We start from the raw sequence: 20,594 nt of genomic DNA, 5'->3' as shown, positions 1-20,594 counted from the left end.
TACCCTTACCAGGGTGATAGGCTATCTCCAAATCATAATCCGCCACAAGCTCCATCCATCGCCTCTGTCTCAAATTCAGCTCAGGCTGAGTGAATATATACTTCAGGCTCTTCTGATCTGTAAACACTTGTACCTTTGCACCATAAAGATAAGATCTCCAAATCTTCAGGGCAAAAACTACAGCACCTTTCTCCAAATCATGAGTAGGATAGTTGCTTTTATGCACCCGCAACTGCCGCGAAGCGTAGGCAATCACCTTCCCATGTTGCATCAGAACACACCCCAAACCAACTCTAGATGCATCTGTATAAACCACATAGGGTTCTCCCTGCTCAGGCAAAGCCAACACTGGCGCAGTAGTCAACATCTCCTTCAGGCTAGCAAAGCTTTCCTCACACTCTTCTGACCAAACAAAAGGAACATCCTTCCCTGTCAACTTAGTCATAGGACGTGCTCTGCTCGCAAACCCTTGCACAAATCTCCTGTAGTATCCTGCCAATCCAAGAAAACTCCTGATCTCTGTGGCATTCTGCGGTCTAGGCCAATCTCTGATAGCCTGAATCTTCTCCGGATCTACAGAAACCCCGTCTGCAGACACAATATGACCCAGAAAGCCCATCTCCCGCTGCCAAAAACTGCACTTGCTCAACTTAGCAAACAACTTCTGCTCCCGCAGCTTCTCCATAACTGCCCTCAAATGCACTGCATGTTCCTCAGGACTCTTAGAATAAACCAAGATATCGTCGATGAAAATGATGACAGATTCATCCAGAAACTTCTGAAACACACTGTTCATCAATCTCATAAACGCTGCTGGCGCGTTGGTCAACCCGAAAGGCATCACCACAAACTCATAATGCCCATACCTCGTCCTGAAAGCAGTCTTCCTCACATCTGCCTCATCTATCGGTATCTGATGATAACCCAATGCCATATCTACCTTAGAGAACCAAGTAGCACCCCTCAACTGATCCAACAACTCATCAATCCTGTGAAGAGGGTATTTGTTCTTCACAGTAACCCGATTCAAACCTCGGTAATCAATACACAACCAAAAAACCTCATCCTTCTTCACAAATAACACCGGCGCTCTCCACGGTGATACACTAGGACGGATGAATCCCTTACTCAACAAATCTTCTAGCTGCTTCTTCAGCTCTGCCATCTCTGCTGGAGCCATTCTGTAAGGAGCCTTGGATAACGGCATCGCTCCCGGTTCCAGTTCAATGGTAAAAGGATCCGACCGAGATGGTGGTAATCCCTGCAAAGACTGAAACACATCCTCAAACTCCTCCACTACCGGAATACCGCTAACCGTAGACTTCCCCACTAACCAAATAAGCCTCACGACCCTTCTCGATCATCTTCCCAGCCTGAATGGCCAAGATCACGAGACTCCCTGAAGTCGGTCTAATACCCTGAAAAACCAACTTCCCTCCTGGACGCTCAAACTCCACTCTACCCCGATAGCAATCCAAATGCACCATATGCCGATGCAACCAATCCATCCCGAGAATAACATCATACAACTCCACTGGACTGATAAGCAAATCCGCTGGCCATGACTCTCCTGCGATCTGAATATCAACTCCCCTAACTCGTCCAATAACTCTCAGGAACTTGCCTCCCGCAACTCTGACAACTCCTGCACGTTCCCCGGGATCCCCGCTGATTCCCGCACTCTCTGCACACTCCGAAGTAATGAAGCTGTGAGAAGCTCCAGAATCAAACATAACGTGGGACTTAAACCCGCCCACCAACAAGGTCCCTACACAAACCTTATGTGTTGAGAACCTAACACTTTATCACAGGAAAACATAAAATCTGAACCTACTAAAATTCACAAAGTTTAAGTACCCGAAATTATACCTGTGATCGCCCCAGCACTGGTCCCACCTGTCTCTGCTGTCGTGTAAACCCGTGGCGCCTGCTCAATCCGTGCCACCTGCTGACCTCCAGGGTGCACCTGCTGCAACACTACCACTGCTGCCGGCTGTAACTTGGGACAAAAAGGCCTGATGTGCCCTGTCTCCCTACAATGATAACATACCCGAGGCCCTACCGTCGGAGCACTCCTCTTGGGACAACTAGCAACCTTGTGATCCTTGCTCCCACAACTGAAGCAACTCGCACCACTCGGCCTCTGCGTAGCCTCCCACTTCCTCTTGGTTCCCTGTGCAGGCCTACCACCCCTGCTCGAACCACCCTGCTGCTGAGCCCTAACAGGCTGAACTGCTGGAGTAACCGACACTGACTAAGCCCGGATATCCTCCTCAATCTCTGCTGTAGTCTCGACCAGCTCAGCACGCGTAGCATAACTCCGCCCTCTACAGTGAACCCTCAAATCATCACGTAGAGCCCTCAAAAATCTCCTGATCTGAGCCTCCTCAGGCTCCATAGCCCGACCCCCATAACAAAGAAGTCGACTAAACTCCAAGTCCAGCTCCCGCACCGACCGCGTCTCCTGAGATAACTGAAGGAACTGCACCTCCAACCAGTCCAATGCCTCTCTAGGAAAATACTTGCGGTTGAATTCCAAGACGAAGTCAGCCCAAGTCATCTCCCTCTGCACCCTCCTAGCAGCCACTGATCTCCACCATATCTGAGCATCACCAACCAAATGATGGACCCCTATGTCCACCCAAAACTCCTCAGGGCATCTCATAGTATGGAAGTTACGTTCCACACTCGCCCTCCACGCATCCGCCGCAATAGGATCTACACCTCCTGGAAACTTCTCGGTACGAATACGGCCCATCTCTGTCAGCATGCTGAGATAACGAGAATGGAATCCCACATCCGTAGCCACTGGCTGCCACTCCTCCGCCACCACTGGTGGCACTACCTGAGCCTGAGCCGGTACCACTGGTGGTAACCGCTCTAACACCTGTGCTAGCATAGCCGCAAAGTCAACACCAGAGACTCCACCCGCTGGGACTCCTACACCCGGGACCCTAGCACCACCGGCCACTAGAGCATCAACATCGCCCCCTCCTGCCACACTCACGGAATCCCCCGGAACACCCTGCGACTCGGCAACACCCTCAGCTGTCACACTCTGGTCCTCGGTCTCACTAACCACTGGGACTCTGCCCCTACCTCGACCACATCCGCATCCACGACCACGTCCGCGTCCACGACCACGTCCGTGTCCAGTACCATGACCAGCCACAGCATCACCTCTAGCCATCTGCACTACCATGAACAGAAGACTAAGCAAACAAATTTCTAATATAACACAGCAATATGAACTCACCGCGGAATCACACAATAGGCTTGAAGAGGATGTTCTAGTACTCCATGCCACACACAATTGACTAACTCACATAATCAATCAAGACATGCAATCCCAAACATCACAACAGAAACCTAGTGAACCCAAACCTAGAACCGTAAGGGCTCTAATACCAAAATGAAACGACCGACCTTTTTTTTAAAAAAAAAATAATAAATAATAAATAATAATATAATATAATAAATAAACTACAGTAAATGGTCCCATACCCACTAGCCACCTAACCACAAACACATTCAACAGCGGAAATAACCAACCAATATTCAATAATAATCCAATAATAAACCATTATCCAAAGTATATCCAATAACCAATAACCAAACAACAAGAATCACAGAACCAGCAACCTAGCAATGTTTCTAATGACTCAACTCTAGCAACCTAGCAATACCAGACAACATCCAATCGAGTCCCTAGAAACATCCTCCTCTTCATTGCATTGATTACACGATCACACTTTGCCTTTACCTGCACCACAAACACATATTGCAATGCATGAGTATTTCATAAACACTCAGTAAGGCAATCCTCCCATCTAGTGGGCTATACACACAAGCAATAGAGTCATCTCTAACCATCAAACAACAATCAATAAACAACAAACGACAAACCAGGACAGTGCATCGACCGACACCAAGAAGCATCGATCGACACACAAAGGGGTTGCATCGACCGATGCAGAAGCTGCATCGACCGATGCTAGTGTAACTTGCATCGACCGATACCCAATCTGCATCGACCGACGCATGCTCGACATCACACGAAAACCCTAGAGTTTTACGCGCCGTCCTCGCACTTGCATCGATCGACGCAAGATATTCATCGACCGATGCAATGCCGAGCATCGCGTTTTCCCCGAAGCTTCTCGCCGGATCTTCGTTCCTATAAACACAAAACTCGATCCCAAGCCACAAGAAAGTTTCCTAACGTCCATATCAACGATCTAACAAGTATAACATCACACAACAAGCAGATTAAAGAGTTCTCTAGCTTAGATAAGTCATGGTCCTGCACTTACCTTTGCCACAGAAGAATATTAACCTCAAACAACCAAGAACAAGCTCCTAGGAAGCTCCTACAACGATCCCAGCTACAGATCTCTACAGGAACAGCTTGAAATCTCCCACAAACCTCTAGAACGCTCAAGAACACTTTCAAAGCTTTTCCTCTCTTTCTCTTTTCTCAAAAACGGCCACCCAACACCAATGAGACCAGAAATCGTGTTAAGGGTTTTCCTTTACCCAAAACGCAGCGTTTGACTTAAGTCAAAACGCACAGAATTGAGTCAGCATCGACCGATGCTCCCACTGCATCGATCGATGCACACCCTAAACCGGGATTCCGGTTCGCGGGTGTTACAAGATTCAACAGAAGGGATGGTCACAAATACAAGTGGTTTTTCAAGGTTTCCGTTTATGTTAATCATATTCAAATGCATAGTTAAAAAAGTTTATTAATTCCAAAATTATTTACTTAATTTAGTTTGGAGTTTTTGGAATTAGAAATTGTTGATTTGACTATGAACATCAATTCAATTTTGTTTGATTTATATTAGACTCATAAATTATTTGTGGAAAAAATATTTAAGTATGCAAACAATGTTCATCTACAAGTTACACTTAAAACATAGTACTTAAAGTGAAAAAACAAATGTTGGAAAAATGAGTACCAAAAGAGTTTTAAAAAAAGAGAGAGAAATTAGAATGAAAGATAAAAAATAAAGGTAAAAAGAAATAATTGGAAATTTTGTGAATTTAATTTTGATGTAAAAAGAACAAAAGAGAAAAACTAAGAAAAGGGGGTTGGGAGGAAGACAAAAATAAAAATTACAGTCAGAGTTGTAAAAAGAGTTAAAGTTTAGTTAGGGGATATGTTGTAATTTTACAAGAAAAATATAGATCTAGCAAAAAGTGGATGTGAATGTGATTTAAATTAGAGAAGTTGTGTCGGTCAACACCATCGCGAGGTTGGCGCAAGAAACCTACGAGTATCGATCGACGCCATGTGGAGGTGTCGGTCAACGCAAACTAGAGTTTTTGGGAAATATTAAGCATGTGTCGAACGACACCAGCAGGGTGTCGGTCGACACAAGGGGGCTGCATCGATCGACACAAGGTGTGTGTCGGTCAACACAACCATTGCAAGGTGTCAGTGTCAGTTTATATTTGGAGGGTGTCGGTCGACGCCCTTTTTCAGCAGCGGTTGATTTGTGTATTGCGTGGTTTGTTTTATTGTTTGTTGATTGTGGAATTAAGAGATCTTATTGCTTGTTGTATAGCCTAATAGATGGGAGCAATGCTTTACTAAGTATTTCTGGTAATACTTACGCCTCTTTTTCGTGTTGTGGCGCAGGTAAAAGCAATGTGTGATCGTGGAATCAAGGCTATGAAAAGAAGAATGTCGTAGAGGCTTGGTTATTTGCTATGTGCTTCTATTAGGATGTTAGAGTGGAATTTAGTTGTCTAGAACGGATGCTAGGTTCTTCTTTCTATGTTTTGTTATGATATATTTGAGATGTTGGAATTATGTTATTTGTTTATTCATTGTTGCTAGTGAGTAAGGGATCACTAGACATTAGGATGTTGAAAAAAATGGGTCGTCTTGTTTCAGTTTGGTATCAGAGCCATTACGGTTCTAATAACGAGTTTGCTGTGTGCTTTGTGTTGTGGATGTTGAATTGAATGCTTGTGTGTGGCATGGGGTCCTAGAACATCCTCTTCGAGCCTTCAATGAATTCCACGGTAAGTTGTGTTTTTTTTTTGGTTTCACTTGTTGTTAGCCTATGTTTGTGGTAGTGCAGCTGGTTAGAGGTTATGTTGTTGTTTGACACAGTCACGGTCTTGGAAGCGGTCGTGGTCTTGGGCAGGGTCAAGTCCCAGCGGTTTGTGTTAGCGTGGACCAGAAGATCACGGGTGAGAACGTGACAGAGTTGCAAGATCATCCGGGAGGGCTTGGGGGCTTAGCTGGTAGTGGTATCGGCGGGGATGGTGGGCTTGGCATCTGTGCTGGGTTTTTTTCCCAGGTGTTGGGGTTGCAGCGAGCGGTGCCCAGGTTGTGATGATCGTTTTGCGAACCTGTCGGTGAAGTTGTTGGAGCGGTTAACGGTAGCGGGTCAAGTAGAGGCTCCAATTGTGCTGCTTGTGGTGGGTGTGTTCTTGAGGTTGCGAGTGTAGATGAGATCCTATCCTACCTTAGGATGATAGAGCAGATGGAGATGATTGGTAGGGGTTTCTTCCATGGAGGTACCAAACCTGGAGAGGATGATAAGTGATGGATGCATGGACATTCCAGAATGGAATTATGAGTGGGCAGGTAAGACATTGTAATGTTATAAGCGGACCATGGGAGGTACTTATGGTCGGGAGATGTTTATAGATGTTAAGGCTTGTTCCTCCTGAGGAGATGGTAATTTCCCTGGATACCAATAGCTGTGGGCCCTGAGAGGGGCAGAGAGGTTGGTGTTCTCTTGAGGGGATGAATAGTTGATAACTCTCTAATTTACATGTTTTTAGCATATTTTTTTGTCCATATTTTGCATTGTTTATACCCTTACCTTAGCATTTTTAGGTCATTAACTGTAGAAATTTACTTTTATGCCACTTAGGGTGTTGCATTCTTGCATTTACATACTTTGGATTAAAACAGGTGCTTTAGAGCCTAAAATAGGGAGAAACAAGGACAAATTCGAGCATGTACCCGAAGGAGCCATCAAGCTGGAAGAACAGTCTGAACCCCAACAAGATCGAGGAGGATCCAAGAGTAGGAAGAACAACCCGAAGATCTACCCGAGGAGTAACCCGACCATATCCTCGTGTACCCCATCGAGTAGACCCTCGGGCAGAACTGGGAAGCTAGGTCAAAGGGGTTTCCATATATAAACCCCTCCTCTTCTTCCTCGCAAACGAGCATGCCGCAGACCCTCAAACCAAAGAGCGAGAGCTTCTGTGAGAGAACTGTGCGACTCAAAACACTTTTCACTTTTGTTAGGATTTTATTTTATATCTTTTTGTCATTTCTTTAGATTTCTACTTTGTACTCTTTATCCCCTACTTTATCTTTTAATACAATGCAATTTTCGTTCATATATGCTTTTATGTTTCTTGCAATGATTTCCGAGTAGTGTATTAAAGTTTCTAGGGATGGGATAGATGATTTTGTGTTCTTCTTTGGTTAGGATGTCTTAGTTTGATTGTATGTGTTTTATAGATTCCCTTCTAGGTCGGTGTTCTTAATGCTATAAACAAACCAAGAGGATGAAATTAGATCTAAGGTGTTTTACCACCGAGAGGTGTAGATAAAATACTTGAATCAATCGATGCTAGAGATTTACTCACTTAGCCTAAGAGATTAGATGAGTAAGGGGTTTATTGACAATAATGAATCGGTTCTTATTGCCTGCTTGGTCATGTTTCTCCAACGAGAGTTGGGTAGGGGAGTGATCAAGGTTGATTGTTTCTATCACGAGAGTGTTTTAACAAGATTTTAGAGATTCATTATCTAGAGAATATTTGCTTGAGGCATGTAAGACATATGTATTGGTCAGGAACACTTAGGATTCGATTACCCCATCCATAGAAGCTTTCGTATTTTAATTGCTTACATTTTTATTAATCACTCGATCCCTTACCCGAACAGGTACACGATCACCTGCTTCGAGTAACCCCTCGAGTTGTTCATACCATCTTTTCTTACTCGATCATCCCACCCGATCCTGTACTCGAATGCTTGCATCGAGTGCTTAGGTCGTGTGGTTCCTTGTTTATATTCTTTTCTTTTATTATTTTAGGATTGTTAGACAAAACCCCATTTTTTGCTTGACTTGACTTGCATTGTTCTGATTACATCCTTCCTGCTAGCATAAACAACTATTTGGATTGATAACCCTTTGTACTACAACTGCATAGGAAATTGATACCCTGGATGAAAATCCGCTTATCAATTTGGCGCCATTGCCGGGGATTACAAAAAAAGGAGTTAAAATCAAGGTTTTGGGTAGCTTAATTCTAGGGGATTTGATAAAAAAAAAGAGACGAATGGGAAAAGGGTATGTCCGAATTGTTATCAATCTTAGATAGTTTGGAGGTCTGATAACTATCTAATTTACATGTTTTTAGCATCCTTTTTTGTCCATATTTTGCATTGTTTATACACTTACCTTAGCATTTTTAGGTGATTAACTGTAGGAATTTACTTTTAGGCCACTTAGGGTGTTGCATTTTTGCATTTGCATACTTTAGATGAAAACAGGTGCTTTAGAGCCTAAAATAGGGAGAAACAAGGACAAATCCGAGCATGTATCTAAAGGAGCCATCGAGCTGGAAGAGCAATCCGAACCCCAACACGATCGAGGAGTATCCAAGAGCAGGAAGAACAACCCGAAGATCTACCCGAGGAGTAACCCGACCCTATCCTCGTGTACCCCATCGAGTAGACCTTCGGGCAGGATTGGGAAGCTAGGTCAAAGGGGTTTCCATATATAAACCCCTCCTCTTCTTCCTCGCAAAACGAGCACGCCGCAGACCCTCAAACCAGAGAGCGAGAGCTTCTGTGAGAGAACTGAGCGACTCAAAACACTTTTCACTTTTTGTTAGGATTTGTTTCATAACTTTTTATCATTTCTTTAGATTTATATCTTGTATTCTTACTTCTCTACTCTATCGTTTATTACAATGCAATTTTCATTCATATATGCTTTCATGTTTCTTGCTATGATTTTCGAGTAGTGTAGTAAAGTTTCTAGGGATAGGATAGATGATTTTGTGTTCTTGATCGGTTAGGATGTCTTAGTTTGATTGTATATGTTTAATAGATTCCCTTCTAGATTGGTGTTCTTAATGCTGTCAACAAACCGAGAGGGTGAGATTAGATCTAGGGTGTTTTACCACCGAGAGGTGTAGATGAAATGCTTGAATCAACCAATGCTAGAGATTTACTCACTTAGCCTAAGAGATTAGATGAGTAAGGGGTTTATTGACAATAATGAATCGGTTCTTATTGCCTGCTTGGTCATGTTTCTCTAACGAGAGTTGGGTAGGGGAGTGATCAAGGTTGATTGTTTCTATCACCAGAGTGTTTTAACAAGATATTAGAGATTCATTGTCTAGGGAACATTTAGTTGAGGCATGTAAGACATCCGTATTGGTCAGAAACACTTAGGACTCGATTACCCCATCCTTAGAAGCTTTCGTATCTTAATTGCTTGCATTTTCATTCATCACTCGACCCCTTACCCGAACAGGTACATGATCACCTGCTTCGAGTAACTCCTCGAGTTGTTCATACTTCATTTGCTTACTCGATCACCCCACCCGATCCTGTACTCGCATGCTTGCATCGAGTGCTTAGGTGGTGTGGTTCTCTGTTTATATTCTTTACTTTTATAATTTTAGGATTGTTAGATAAAACCCCATTTTATCTTGGCTTGACTTACATTGTTCTGACTGAATCCTTCCTGTTAGCATAAACAACAATTTGGATTGATAACCCTTTGTACTACAACTGCATAGGGAATTGATACCCTGGGTGAAAATCCGCTTATCAATTTGGCGCCGTTGCCATTTGGTTGAATTTTATTTTGCTACGTTTAGGATTTCAGCACTTGCTAGATCAAGTTCTTTTATTTTGGTTCAGAATCTGACTTGTTTGCTTGCGTTTTTGTTTGTTTTGAACCTCAGGTACAACCCGAGCATCCACCCGACCCGTCACTCGATCACCTAGATCGAGTTGACCCTCATGTACACACTCGGTCACCTACTTGTGCATGCAAACACGTTTCAAGGGTAACCAAAACCTGAGTACATTCATCGACAACATCGACAACATCGACAGGCCAATATTACTTCGTCAAAAACAAGTTCAACAACCGCAACCACCCACAATTGAGGAGACAATGAACGATCAAAACTATCCACCAGCTCCTCAAGCAAGGACCTACGTAGGAGCAGGGGATGCTCCATCTACTCACACTCGAAGGAATTGCATTGTGCCACCTGCTGTCCAAAACAACAATTTTGAGAACAAGAGTAGTCTCATCCAGATGATACAAAGCAACAAGTTTCATGGATTGCCAATGGAGGACCCATTGGATCATCTGGATGAATTTGATAGGCTATGTAGCCTCACCAAGATAAATGGAGTTAGTGAGGATGGATTCAAACTCCGGCTTTTCCCATTCTCTTTGGGAGACAAAGCACATATCAAGGAGAAATCACTCCCCAAGGAGTCCATCACCACCTGGGAAGCGTGCAAGAAGGCGTTTTTAGCCAAATTCTTCTCCGACTCCAGAACCGCAAGGCTGCAAAATGATATTTCCAGCTTTGTTCAGAAGAACAATGAGACATTCAGTGAAGCTTGGGAACGTTTCAAGGGATACACTACCAGATGTCTTCATCACGGCTTCAGCAATGCTTCATTGCTGAGTACACTCCACAGAGGAGTGGTCCCCAAGATATGGATGTTGCTAGACACCGCAAGCAATGGTAACTTCCTCAACAAGGATGTTGATGAAGGTTGGGACCTAGTGGAGAACTTGGCTCAATCTGATGGGCATTATAATGAGGAATACGATCGTATTGTGCGATCTACAGGAGAGGAATATGCCAACTACAAGAGGGACATGAAAGATCTCAATGACAAGTTCGATAAACTACTCAACCATCAGCAGCATGTTCATGCAATATCAGAGGAAGAGCAGTTTTTACAACAAGATGGGGAGACTGTACAGATAGAGGATGTGAACTACATCAACAACCAAGGAGGTTACAACAAAGGGTACAACAATTACAAGCCGAATCCGAATTTGTCTTACCGTAACCCGAATGTTGCCAATCCTCAAGACCAAACCTACCCATCTGCCGTTCAAGGGAACCAGGTCCAACAGAAGCCTTTTGTCCAATACAATCAAGGCTATGCCCCTAAGCAGCAGTATTCTGGAAATTACCACCAACCAATTGCACCACTTGGATCCCAACAACACCAAGGCCCGCAGAACCAATCACAAGAAGCTGACCTACGCGGCCTAATTCAGCAGATGATACAAAATCAAGCATCGGTTGCAATGGACAATGCAAAACGGTTCGCGGAGATGAGAAACAAGATCGATTATAGGAATAACGACCTGACTGCCAAGTATGATTCTCTCAACACTAAGCTGTGATACGTAGAGGACCAACAGTACACCCAACCACCTCCCAAACTCAACCAGCTTCCAGGTAAAGCTGTTCAGAACCCAGAAGACTATGCCACTGCCCAGGCAATCTTTCTTGATGATGGTGATGAATACCTCACTGAGGACAACGATTTTCAAGATGGGGAGGATATGGATCACTATGGGATGTATGAGCACGAGTACTACATCTCCGAGTATGAACCCGATCCTTCACCCGAGGAGAGTGATCGAGCTGATGACCGAGCACAGGTTCAAGAATCGCAAACCAATGCACCACTTGAAGGTGAATCTGATGATATACCCGATGATGGTGATTGGATGATCCATCGGGTAGATGTTCATATGAGAGATCAACCTCAACTGCCTACAGCTGAGGAAGGGGAATTAGAGGAAAGGTTAAGAGCAGCTCTTGACATCCAATTGGAGGCTCTTGCAGAGCGTATGTCCAAACGGAAAGCCCCACCTTCTAAGCACTTGCCACAACACAAACTTCGAGAGGAAATCATCAAGGAGACAGCTCAGCTGGAGATTGAGGTAGAGGAAGCTGTCAAAGAGATTGAGAATGCAATTATGAGGAGTGGAGCGTGTTTAGATCCTAAAATGCGAATTGAGGAGAAGCTGGAGGATCCCGACTCTTTTATTTTGCCATGTTCAATAGGCCTTCAGATTTTCGACAACTGCTTGTGCGATTTGGGAGCTTCAGTCAGCATCATGCCACTATGAGTTGCCAACAAGATGGGTTTCAGAAGTTTTAAACCAAGGAGCCTGTATTTGGTTCTAGCTGATAGAACAGTCAGACACCCTATTGGTATCCTGGAAAACCTGCCTCTTAGGATTGGAAGAGTGCAGGTTCCTACCGATTTCATGGTCCTTGATATGGATAAGGAACCTGATGTTCATATATTTTACCCTGTTTTCCCTTAGTTTATTCACATCTTTTGCATCTTTTGCTATCCATTTTAACCATTATTGCATAGCTTTAGGACTGTTCTTGCATTAGAGTATAGTTGCATTGCATTTGCATCTTTTCTTGCATAAACAGGTGATTTTGGAGCTTAAGGAGCATGGAAGCAATGTTGAGGAGAAGTGAAGCAATCAAGAGGAGAAAGCAAGGGAGTTAAGGCTGAAAAACCAAGGTCCGGAGTCCCACTCGACTACCCACTCAACCAGACACTCGACCGTGTGGGGAGAGGGACTCGACCGAGTGGAAGGAGCAGAAGGAAACCCAACTCGACCGGTCACTCGACCGAGCACCGGGTCGAGTTAGCCGAGCCGCCTAGCTATTTTGTCTTTTAGCATTTTTAGGGCTTCCACTCCTTTTCCTATTAAAAGACCTTGTACCCTGCAGCCACCACGTGTCCAGCTTTTTAGATATTCTCAAACCTAGTATTTACCCTTTTGGGAATTATTACTTTTTGCACTTTTATTTTCTTAGATCTTGTACCTTCATTTGAAGGAGAAAAACAAGAGATTCTTCATATTTGTTGGTTTCATAACTTTCAAAATATTGAGAATTCGAGTTTGATTCCTTCTTCAATATTGTAGATCTTTGCTTTATCTTTCTAGTGATGCAAGTTTCGTTATTTTCTGGGTTTATGACTTTGTTGTTTATCATGTGTGATTGTGAGTAGTTGCTTAGGATCTTGAGGATGGGTTAGGCTGGATTGTGTTTGTTGTTTGTTTGATTTGGTCAAGCTTGATTGTTGTAGATCTTTTCTAGGCTAGATATTCTTAATGCTGATCCTATAACCGAGAGGGTAGGGTTTGATCTCAAGCCTCTTAGCATCACACCAATGTCTAAGGAGCATAGATAAGGCTAGATCTAGAGTTTATCATTAGGCTTGCTAAGAGATTAGAAGTCTTGTTTGATATTTGACATATTGCTTAATGTTTGCTTGTATAGGTTCTTTGCTTTGTGAGAACAAGTCTAGAAATGTATGAGCTTGATTGTTTTTTGCCATGAGAGTGGATTAAACATGTTCTAGGAGATTATTGTCTAGTGATTAGCTCAAGTTGTTTGAGATTTGTTGACCAAGTTAGATAACCACAATTATTAGTCCAGCCCATGAATCCCTCCTCAAGGCCTTCCTTGTTTATTGATTTCACAGTTTAAATCCTGTTGTTTGATCGTTGTTTGATTTGCTTTCGTATTGCTCTGTTTTGTTTGCATTGCTCTGTTTTACGTTTTTGTCCAGCTCGACCCTGCACTCGATCTACACTCGATTGAGTGCTTGCTTGAGTTCATCCCCAGAACTTTCGTTTATGATTCACGTTTGTCCTGTCTCATTTCTTGTTTCATTTTAGTTGCATTTCTGTAGCATTCACTTAGTATCATGTTCATTACTTACCTTGCATTAGCTCATTATTTGCATTACTATAGTTTCCATTTCTGTTCTAGCTTCATAATTGTCATAATCATTATGTTCTCTTTGCATTTAGTATCCTGTTCTAGCTGCTTTTACTTTCTGCATTTTACATTCAGCATTAGGTTGTTAGTGACAAACATCCTACATATTTGGCTTGACTTAGACCAATATCCACATCCTGATTGCTTGCAACACTCATTTAGGATTGACACCTCTTATACTGAAACTGCATAAGGGGAATTGAAACACCCTGCACTCCATTTGTTCATCATCACATCATTCATCCATTCCATTATTCACCACACCAAATAAAGTGTTTTAGAACCAGAATATCCGCTGATCCTAGGAAGATCATTTTTGGCAACAGTAGGAGCGGTAATAGATGTGAAAAAGGGAAGATCAGAATTGAGCATGGAGAGCACTTCAAAATGGAATTTGGCATCAAGATGGAAATTAAAAAGCCAACCATTGATGGTCAAGTTTTTTCCACCCAGACAAAACGAAGAAGAATCAAGCATCGCCAAGAAGTTCAGACTACAATTGCTGTAGAACAAGGACAAGACCAGGAAAATTGGTTGAACCAGTCTGTTTCAGTGGAGAGGATTCCAAAACCTCTCCCCCCTAAAACCCATGCTTGTAGAGCATGAAGAGTCAAGCTTAGTGACTTAAAAAAAGCTCACTTGGGAGGAAGTGCCAAAGGTATCCTTTATTTTCTTTCAATTTCATTTTATTTATTTTGTCTTATTTTAGGTTTTTACAATAATTTATATCTGTAAGTTTACATAGATTTATACATATATATATATATAAAAGAAAAAAAAGAAAAAAAAAAGGAAAAAGGAAATTTTGGGGAACCCAAGGCTCTACCCGAATCTGTATTCGACGCGCTTGATCGTGTTTCCACTCGGGTGACGAGTGGAGTCCGAATTCCACAAAGCCCTACCCCACTCTCGGTGAAGCCCAAGTAGCCAACCCTCTCTATTTAAGGAGCTTCAACTCCACAAATTCATAATTCCCTAAGTTTTCTCTAAACCCTAAAACTCTTTGTCTTCCAAACTTCTTCTCTCCCCCTAGAAATCGAGTTTTTCAATCTTGGTGGACTAACTCTATTAATCTCGGCTTAGCCTCTGTTTTTACTTTCAAGGATTCAACAATGGCTCCCAAGATGAAGACTTACCAGAAAAAGGGGAGCAGATCAACCTCCGCCTCTGCTAGAACCGGAGATGACGGCGTGGATGCTCGCGATTCCCAGGGAAGAGGAGACGCTTCACATTCCCAATCACTGAGTGGACGTTTCCAATCCCCAACCCGATGCTCAACCCGATCTGCCACCCAAGCAGGTGCTCGAGCAACCGATCGTGTAGACCCCCAAGTTCGCTCACCGAACCCGATGGCGAGTGCTGTCCGCAGATCCCCTCGATGGAGGGACCTGTATACGTCCGAGCAAACCGTCACCGACCCAATGGAGGTTGATTCAGATACCTATGGAGGAGAACCGGAGGAGAAACAAACCTCACGGTTGAGGAGCAGAGCTGCAGTTGCAAGAGGGAAGAGACCAACTTGTGAAAAAGCTGAGGAGGTAGCTGAGAGGGCGGCAGAAGAAGAGGATCGAGACACAGAGGGTGAGAGTCACGAACGCAAAGAGGAACAGGGAGAACGCACACGGTTGGCAGCGAGGCGGCTGAAGCAAAGAGAGGTGGAGACTCCGCCTAAGCTTTTCAAGGTCCTACGCAAGATGAGCTTCATTGGTACCCGCTACCCCCACCGCAAAACAATGAAACAGTTGGGAATCGCAAGAGATGTCGAGTTTCTCTTCGACATGTGCCACCTGGGCCAGATGATGCAAGCCAAACTTGAAGCCTAAGAGGAGGAGACGGTTCACTTCCTTCCCATGCTACGGTTAACACTATTTTGAAGACCACCTGACCCTACTACCAGAAGGGGGGATCGGGTTCATCACTTTCTTTGTGCGCAACAAGGAATACCGACTTACTTTCAAGGAGATGGAGAAGATGTATGGATTCAAGGCTAGTAGTGGAGAAAACATGGAAGTGAGCAAGGAGGAGATGAAATCTCTATGGCTGACAATAGGAGATAAGCTTCCCTACAAGTCCACAAGCTCCAAATCTGCTCAAATATGGAGCCATGTTTTGAGGTGTTTTCACAAGTCCCTAGCCTGCACTCTATTTCCTAGGAAGGAAACTGGGAATGTGAATGATCATGAGCTCCAACTGCTAGACATAGCCTTGTGTGGAATCTTGGATAATGCTAGGGATGGTAAACCGCTAGTAGGATATGTTGCGGATACAAGTTTGGTCTTTGTTTTGCTTGATCAGTTCTTGTATCTAAAATCTTGGGCAATGAAAACCGAGAGGCGAGAGGGAGCTGGAGAGATCTCCATAGGAGGTTTGGTCACACCAATTTTGGTAGCTTGCGATGTGCCCCTAAAGGGAGTAGTACATGAGCCGAGATGGCTAGACATCGACTACCTCACATTGGCGAGATTTTTGGCTTATGAGAAGCCAAATGATATGTTGCTCTTCAAGTTCGTTCATCCAGCAGTCGGAGCTACTCAAATGATTCTGCCCAACGTCGTGGGCACAAAAATCAGGCTAGGGTATAACATAGACTTCACGCCACCATTGGAGGAGCTGTACAACCATGAGGAGGAATCCGAAGCTGAAGAGAGAGAGCCAATTGGGCAAGGACATGGAGACAATTTGGAGGACTATGATTTTGAGGAGTATGTTTGCTCTCAAAAGCAACCTTTTGGGGTGAGAGAAGCTCACAAGAGGATCGAATGGTTGAAGAGGATGAACAAGTTCCTAGCCAGGAAGGTGAAGGACCTTACCGACACAGTGAAGGTGATGGGAGGACAGATCAGGGAGTAGCAAGACAAGGCAAGCTGTGCCTCAGCACCCACTTAGGCATATGCACCCACATGGATGGGGAGGAGCGGACCTCTAGGGGGAATTCGAGGATTGGCACCCCCAAAGCCTCATAGAGCGTCATTCTACGAGCCCCAAGCAGAGCAAGCAGTCACCAGACCTGATAGGTCACGGAGAAGCCATTTGGATGCCTATCAGACGCCTCACCCGACAAGGTACAAGACAACATACCCAATGATTCCATTGAGCACACATTTGATTGACCACTCGGGTCCTTTCCCTCAGACCTATCAAATGCCGTATCCAATGCCTTATCCGGTGCACCCTGCGAGCAGCTACATGGGAGACCATTCCGGACCTCTTCCACCATACCCATCGTACTACCCGATGCCCTACCCGATGAGCTATGAGATGCCTTACCCGATCAACCCTTCGGATGCTGGTCCGAGCAAGTGACTGTGAAATTCTCATATTTATTTTTCAGACTTTTACTTACACAAGGGACTGTGAAATTTAAGTTTGGGGGAGGGTCTGAGAATGTATATAACATTGTGTTTTATTTTTTTATTTTCTTACTTCAAATATTTGCATACTAGTTTTATTCATTTGATTCTGCATCTATTTGCATTAAAAAAACCCAAAAAAAAATATATATATAAAAAAGAGTGTTCATGTAGTTGAATTTACATATTAGAATTGATTCTAGACTGCTTCATATAGGATTGTTGCATATGCATTTTAGGGGACAATGATTAAAACGACCTTGTTTAAAGTCAAACCTTAGGATTGAAGTTATAGCCCTTAATCACAGTTCATTGTTGCTAGATCAATCTTTGGAAAAGAATGAAAAATCTTTGTTTAAAACCTTGTGTCTTTTGAAAGCTTACTCCACTTGTGTGAAACTTGCTTGAACATTGCATCATCTCTATATTATTAGACTTAACCTGAACTTAAATTATCTTGCTTATGGAATTTGAATGATTGCTCATGGTAACTCTAAAATCGGGTTAACACTTCATTTTTGCCAATTTTTATATTTAACCCGATTTATTTTTCCCTACCCTTGAACCCAAACCTTTCTTTCAAGTCTTGTTGAGAATTATTGAGTGAGACCTTTTCATTGTGCTATAGGTTGTGAAACCTTGAGAGTATTGAAAACGACAAAGAACTGGCTCTTGTTTTAGCTAAGTTTATAATCATTTAGATTAGCTAAAAGAATCGGTTTTGAAAGATAGGTGGTTAGCATGTTTATTTGGGGTTGGGTTGAGAAACAAAAGAGAAACTAAAGAATAAAGTCCCTAAGGTTCGGTTTAATTAGCTCTAAGTCTCTAAGTAGTAAAAAAAAAAATCTTGCTATAGTATCCTAGAAAAAGAAGAAAAAAAAATAATATGGGTATATTATTAGGAGTTTAGCAAAGTAAGAAAAAGAAAAAAATTGTTAAAAGAGAGCTAGATATTTAAAGTAAAAGCTTTAGGGATTGTAAAAAAAAAAGAGAGTTAAAATCAAGGTTGTGGGCAGTTTTACTCTAGGGTGTTTTATAAAAAAAAAATGAATGACAAAAGGGTAGATTATCAAGAGTTAAGCTTTCTATGCCTTAATTGTTCTCAATCTTAGATAGTTTTCACGACTGTCTAGTATTCCTTCTTTTGAGAGTAAGCCACACAAAGATATTGTTTGAAATCCACCTACCAAAAAGACTTACCCATGAAACCGATTGAGCTTGATTCACTTCCTATTTGCAAGAATTCGCCAAACACTTTAATGAATGTGAAAGAGATGTTCTTTGGAATTGCAAGTCTTTACTGTTAGTTGGAGGATGAACTAGATCGATGCATGGTGATAAGCATAGAAAAATATTTGTAAGTGTGTTGATTGATCTTAGCTCCGTTAAACTATCTTTAAGGACTATAGCTTGAATCCTTCGCTTAGCACAGAAAGGTTATGAGTCCCCATTTTTAAACCTCATCCTCCTACTTCCTTGCTAAAGGACTAGCAAGATTTAAGTTTTGGGGTGTGATAAGTCTCTAATTTACATGTTTTAGACACCCTTTTTTGTCCATATTCTGCATTGTATATACACTAACCTTAGCATTCTTAGGTCATTAACTGTAGAAATTTGCATTTAGGCCATTTACGGTGCTGCATTCTTGAATTTATGCATTTTGGATGAAAACATGTGCTTGAAAGCCTAAAATAGGGAAAAACAAGGTCAAACCCGAGCATGTACCCAAAGGAGCTATTGTGCAAGAAGATCAGTCCGAACTTCAACCCGATCAAAGAGGATCTAAGAGCAGGAAGAACAACCTGAAGACCTACCCGAGGAACTACCTGAATTGATCCTCGTGCACCGCATCGAGCAGACCCTCGGGCAGGACTGAGCAGCTAGGTTAAAAGGGTTTCCATATATAAACCCCCCTCTTATTCCTCTCGCCCTAGCACGCCGCAGACACTCAGAACAGAGAGCGAGAGCTTCTGAGAGAGAGACTGAGCGATTCAAGCACTTTTTCCACTTTGTTAGGATTTATTTTTTATTTCTTTTGCTATTCTTTTTAGTTTTCGATTTTGTACTTCCTAGTTTTATCTTATTTTCAATACAATGCAATTTTCATTCATTTGCGTTTTTATGTTTTATGCAATGAGATCTGAGTAGTGAAACAAAATTTCTAGGGATGGGATAGAAAATATGTGTTCTTGATCGGTTAGGATGTCTTAGCTTGATTGTTTATGTTATATAAATTCCTTTCTAGATTGGTGTTCTTAATGCTATTTTCAGACCGAGAGGATGAGATAAGATCTAAGGTGTTTTGCCATAGAGAGACGTTGTTGAAATGCTTGAATCAATCAATGTTAGAGATTTACTCACTTAGCCTAAGAGATTAGATGTGTAAGGAGTTTATTGACAATAATGAATCGGTTTGTAATGCCTCCTTGGTCATGTTTCTCCAACGAGAGTTGGGTAGGGGAGTGACCAAGGTTGATTGTTTCTATCACGAGAGTGTTTTAACAAGGTCTTAGAGATTCATTGTCTAGGGAATATTTGCTTGAGGCATGTAGGACATCCCATATTGGTCAGGAACGGAGAGTCGTTGCCTGCGAAAGTTGAGTAACGGAGTATATAGACTTTAGATAGGTGATTAGCGAGTAGCTTATCTCCCGTTCTTTCGTGTTTCGTAGTCCATGAACGTTTAACCATTGAACTTCCATACCTATTCCCTTTAGGCTTAGACCGATGCTTGATACCCTAAGAATTCCCTACCGCCCAACATTCCGTCCATTTATATTTCCTTGGTTTATTCACATTTAGTTATTGTTTTCTTTAGTTACAAACCCAACCAAAAACCCCCACCTTACTATTGTCTTAGCCATATTTCTCTCTAGCAAACTCTTAACGTGATTTATTCGTCTTTGTGGGATCGATCCTTAAATAATACTACCAATTAAATGTGCACTTGCAGTATTTCGTGTGGTCTTTTGAGGTAAAATATTGAAGTGAAATTCCACACACATCAAGATTTTTGGCACCGTTGTCGGGGACCTATTAAGTCACTTTCGAGTTTAAGACTAGGATTATCGTCTAGGATCTTTTATTTTTGTTTTTAAATTTTCGTTTTGCATTTACATTTCAGTTTACATTGATATTTTCTTTTAAATTTTCAGGAACTCTAGGGTTAGCTCAATGGAGAACCAGAACCACAATCTAGGAGACCTTAACGATCCTCCTCACGAACATCATCATGTTCTCGGACGCGCTCTTCGTCATCCATAGCAGCCCCTTATAAACACATTCAAGACCGGTCCGCGATTCAACCTACAAGACCGCCACAAGATCATTCTAAAATAAGCCCTCAAGTCATTGCCTTGGTAAAGCAGAACCAAA

The 20,594-nt window shown here is 42.6% G+C and overlaps 1 non-coding gene across 1 annotated transcript; it reads right to left on the bottom strand.

Moving 5' to 3' along the window:
* Nucleotides 1-10,586: 10,586 nt before the first annotated feature.
* LOC147928841 (small nucleolar RNA R71) lies at nucleotides 10,587-10,693 on the bottom strand. The gene has a single exon (XR_015581076.1). It is a non-coding gene; the product is annotated as a small nucleolar RNA R71 (small nucleolar RNA).
* Between the last annotated feature and the right edge of the window lie 9,901 nt (nucleotides 10,694-20,594).

This window comes from Camelina sativa, chromosome 14 (assembly GCF_030686135.1).
Source record: "Camelina sativa cultivar CO46 ecotype springtype chromosome 14, ASM3068613v1".
NCBI classification, from domain to species: Eukaryota; Viridiplantae; Streptophyta; class Magnoliopsida; order Brassicales; family Brassicaceae; genus Camelina; species Camelina sativa.
Note: the sequence above shows the minus strand (reverse complement) of the source record. Positions and strands in the feature narration are given on the sequence as shown.